The sequence below is a fragment of the Myotis brandtii genome, unplaced genomic scaffold (genome assembly GCF_000412655.1).
Source record: "Myotis brandtii unplaced genomic scaffold, ASM41265v1 scaffold839, whole genome shotgun sequence".
Classification (NCBI taxonomy): Eukaryota; Metazoa; Chordata; class Mammalia; order Chiroptera; family Vespertilionidae; genus Myotis; species Myotis brandtii.
The window spans coordinates 142,071-147,298 of record NW_005371404.1 but is presented as its reverse complement, the minus strand read 5'-3'; positions in this window follow the sequence as shown (position 1 = coordinate 147,298).

Below are 5,228 nucleotides of genomic sequence, written 5' to 3'. Positions count from 1 at the left end.
GTATCTGGGATTTATTTATCTTCTATAATTGAAACTTTGTAGCCTTGAGCAGAGCTCAGGGATGGCCAGGGCAGGTGGGAAGCTTGGCTTCCTCCATCGCCGGGGGCAACCCAAGCCTCCTGCTCGCTCCAGCTCTGTGGCTGCCTCCATCTTTGTGATGGAGTGATGGAATGACGGTTAATTTTCATATTACTCTTTTATTACATAGGATATCTTGTGATAGAGAAATGATCCCAAGTGGGTGGATATAATGGGACATGTTTCCTAAAAGTTAAAGAAAATTGCTGTACTTGAAATGTAAAACAGACTTCCAAATTTATAGATTACTTTTCAGTCTTCAAAGAAATTTGTTTATTATTTTACTTGTGGTGAAATACACATAACATGAAATTTACCATCTTAACCATTTTCAGTGTGTATTTCAATGGTATTACGTACATTCACATTGTTGTTCAACCATTATCACCATTCATCTCCAGAAATCTTTTCATCTTGAAAAACTGAAACTCTGTAGCCATAAACAATAACTCCCTATTGCCTCCTTTCCAGTTTCTAATGATCTATATTCAACTTTCTGCCTCTAAGAATTTGACTACTCTAGGTATCTCATACAAGTGGAGTCACATAGTATTTGTCTGTTTTGTGACTTTACTTAGCATAATGCCCTTAAGTTTAAGTCACGCTATAGCATGTGTCAAAACTTTCTTCCTTTTTAAGACTAAATAATATTTTCTTTTTTTATTATTTTGATGTCTTCTTTAATTTTTTTATTAGTTAAGGTATTACAAATGTGTCCTCATCCCCCCCCCATTACCCATGTTTTGTTATTTATTTAACATCATATTAAAACTAACTTTGAGGTCTGTCTTATAATGAGATCAGGAAATTGAATCTAATGTATTATTTGAACCATCCTACTTACTCTAGAGTAGCACAATACAATTCATCTATCTATAGTGATAAAATTTCCCATTTCTTTATCCCATCATGGTTACATTTGCTCAATAGTATCTTGAGGTTATGATATGATGCTGTTAATGTGCAACCCATCACTTATCTTTTCTACATTTCAAACCAAATCGTGAAATCATTTTTTCTGGAGTTGAAATCACCTCCCTGATACCCTGCAAAGTTGTGACCTATTGAAAACAACATCCTCTAATAATCCTATATAATAAAAGGCTAATATGCAAATAGAACAACCAGAACAACCGAACAACCGGTTGCTATGATGTGTGCTGACCACCAGGGGATATGTGCGGAACATGGTGGGCATTGGCCCGGGCGGGATGGTGGAGCAGGTGAGCAGAGGTGCCAGACCAAGGTGGGGCACCAGTCGCTGTCATCAGGGTGAGCCTCTGGTGGTTACTGAAAATTATTTGCTCCCATGTGCCGCGGTCCTGCCCAGCACTCACACCTGTTGCTAGCGCCGGCCCCAATCTCTCCACGCCATCAACGGTTGCGAGCGGGGTCAGCGTCATCAGCGCGTGGGAGCAGCGAAGGCAGGAGCGGGGCTGCCAGCAGACAGAGGAGTGGGGACCATGACGGAAGGGGCCGGGGGGGTGCAGAGGATGGGCTGAGACCCACCCCTGTGTCTATCACAGCCTCGCAGCCCACAGTTCCTTTCAAGGTGTACAAATTCTTGCACTGGGCCCCTAGTCTTCAATAAATCACCACTGATTCTCCTATTTTACTTTTTTTTTTAGGCTCAAAAGGACACACCTGTCTCTGCTCTCCATTGTATAATTCTTAAGGAACTTACTTTTGCAGAAAATAAATTAAAGATCTCATCAGTAAGAATACTTTTCTTTTCTTCTCTACAATTTAGACCTCGAACTATTCATAAGATGAAGCGCATCTAAGGGAGCGAGGGGACACAGATCTCTTCCTGGTTTGTTTAAAAGTAGAGAAAAAAATCATAGAGACAACACAGTTACTAATCTTTAGTAAGGCAAGAAAAGAAGAACAGTAATAAGAAACCCAAGAAACACACTTTAAACAAGGAATAAAATAGCAGAGCCCTGGCTGGGTGGCTTGGTTGTCTGGAGCATCTTCCTGTATACCAAAAGGTTGTGGGTTAGATTCTTGTTTAGATAGTGTAGGGGAGGCAACTGACCAATGTTTTTCTCCCCTCTCTCTCTCTCTCTCTCTCTCTCTCTCTCTCTCTCAAATAAAAAACATGCCCTTGAGTGGGGATTTTAAAAAATAAGAAAAATTTAGTAGACCTGTGTCAAAATCAATGATTACCTTTAATGTAAATGTACTACATACACCATTCAAAAGATAAAGATTGGCAGAGTGAATAAGAAAAAATACCACTATACTATATACTACTTTTACCACTGTGGTTAAGTTAATACACAAATATTTTATTCTTTATAATGAACTTCTAAATAGAAATAATCTTAATTTTTTTTGGATTGTTCATTGTTAGTGTATGAAAATGAAATTGATTTTTTTTGTATCATATCCTATGACTTTGCTGAATTTGTTAGTTCTAACAATTTTTTGTTGAATTTTAAAGTTTTCTGCATATAAGATAATATTATATGAAAACAGAGATAGTTTTAGTTCTTCCTTTCCCATTTAAGACAGGTAAGTTAAGTCTGTGCTGCATATTAAAAGGGATTGGACTTCTCAAATAATTTGGGATTTTATTTTGGTGACATTAGAGAAATCACAAATATTTTTTCTTAAAAATCAATAATAGAATTGCTTTTATTTTTAGATAATTTGAGCAATTCTATTGGCAGTTTCAGATCAGATGAAGAATAGTGAGGTAATGACTAATATATTACTCCAGACAAAAAATTATAAGCAACCAAGCTGGGGCAGCAATGTGAGAACAGGGAAATTATTATTTCTTAGGAAAATTAATGATAATTAAAAAAGAATTATGTTGTTCTATCTACAAATGATCATTTTAATTTTATACTGATTAAAATAATCTTTACAATGTTAGGTCTTATTTTATTAAGGAAAATGCTTATTGCTAGCAATACTAGTGAATGAGATACTTTTGTATATGTCATTATATATAACAGATACACAAATCACTACATGGTTTAGAAGTTAATGTACAGTCTCTATAGAACCAAGGAGATTATATGAACCTGATGGAAATGCAAATTTGAGTGTTCCATCTCAGACTTAGGACCCAAAATCTATTTTAATACGTCCTTGTGGTAATTCTAAAGAACACAAATGTTTAAGAACTATTGTATTACTAGAGGCCTGGTACATGAATTCATGCACCAGTGGGATCCCTTGGCCTGGCCTGTGGGATCGGGCTGAAACCAGCTCTCTGACATCCCCTAAAGGGTCCTGGATTGCGAGAGGGTGCAGGCGAGGCCGAGGGACCCCACCGATGTACGATTGGGGTGGGGAGGAACTCGGGAGATTGGCCAACAAGGAAGGGACTGCGGGAGGGCTCCAGGTCCTGTCAAGCTGGACTCACTCAGTCCTGATTGGCTGGACCCCAGCAGCAAGCTAACCTACTGGTCGGAGCATCTGACCCCTGGTGGTCAGTGAACATCATAGCGAGCAGCTGAGCAACCTTAGCTTATCATTAGCATATTACGCTTTGATTGGCTGAATGGCAGACCAGTCGACCAGACACTTAGCATATTAAGCTTTTGTTATATAGGATGGTAATAGGCAGGTGGCCACTTATTCAAGTAGATTTGATATTTTTGTATCAGAAAGTTAAGGGACTTCCTATTTGGTATATTCTATTTTTATTTGAATTAGTAGGATAAGGGGAGTGAGGGAAGAAGGGAGGAGAATAGAGGATTAAGGAAAATGATAGAGACAGTTTGAAATAATCCTTAAACAGAAAGGAATCCAAGTTCAGAGCACTTTTAAGAGAATATATGTATCTATGACAGACCAAAATTATCTCTTCCACTTATGAAACTTTATAGTTTATAGATGCTGTGAAATACTATCTTACACTTCTTTTCATTCTGCATTCAACTAGTATATTTTGTCTTTGTCTTTTTCATTTTTTTAGTTTAGATTGATCATGGCCAGAGCTACAGCCTTCTACTGTTTTGCCGCCTTTAAGTATTCTTAGAATGTGGTTTACAATGATTTTTTAAATGTTTCAGAATTGAATAAATCAATTAATACATAATTAAACACTATGGAGCCCTAAATGTAAAAAAGAAATATTGAAGTGAAGGCTTAGACAATAAAATGGGCCATGCTTTCTATTATAGTGGCACATTTAAAAAATTGCTAATAATATTATGAAGTCAAAGTGAAAATAAAAATCTCCCTCAGAGGGGTAATAAAAGCAACAGGCACTATTGTTCTCTGCTTTATTGCTCACTGTATTAAGTTGCAGCACAGGAGTTCTAAGTGCTGTCAGCCTGTAAGTTACCTGTCAAAAGACAAGCAAGCCTTTGTGCCCTGAAAGTCCCTTTATTTACACAGTCATCACGAGACGTGATATATTGTATGCATGCTTTTTAATCCTGAAATTCACTATCTCATAGTGTTGAATATACTAGTAAAAAAAGAATAAACCACACTATGGAAAATGCTACTACTTTCTTGTTGCTCATGCTTTGAAAGATTAAAAAATAATAAAATGAATAAAGGAGCATCTGTAGACTCCACAGATAGAAAGTTTTAGATGACCATCAGCGAGAGTAGTAATATCAACCTATCGAGAATGAATGGGGTTTTTCTTCATTTCCTCTTGGTTCTTACACATATTGTTGAATTTGTCTTCCATTCTTTTCATCCACCTTATGGCCATTTCTCTGAATTCTTTCTCTGACAGGTTGCTTGCCTCCATTTCCTCCATTTCGTTTACTTCCTTTTCTGATGATGCCTGTTTTTCTTTCATATGTGGGTTGGTTCTTTGTTTCACCATGATCTCTCTTCTCTAGGTGTTTGGTTATGTAGTTCTTTCTCTGCTTTCCGTGAGGAGAAGCAGTGCTCGTCTGAGTTCACGTAGTCGCGCTGCTTGAGATCCATTGTTTCCGGGTTTGTAGATGATCTCTAGATGTCGGTAACAGCCACTCCAGATGGCGCGGTCTACGAGGCTGAGCCTGCGCTCCGGGAGAGATTTCAGCCGCAGTATCCAACCGTCCCCTTTTTCCGGGAGTCCTCTGTCTTTCCCGGCTGCAAACTGTCTCTCAGCTGAATATTCTCTGCTTATTCGGGCTGTATGTTACCCGTTTCAGCTGCTCATCCTTATCTGCCGGGACAAGGGGCAC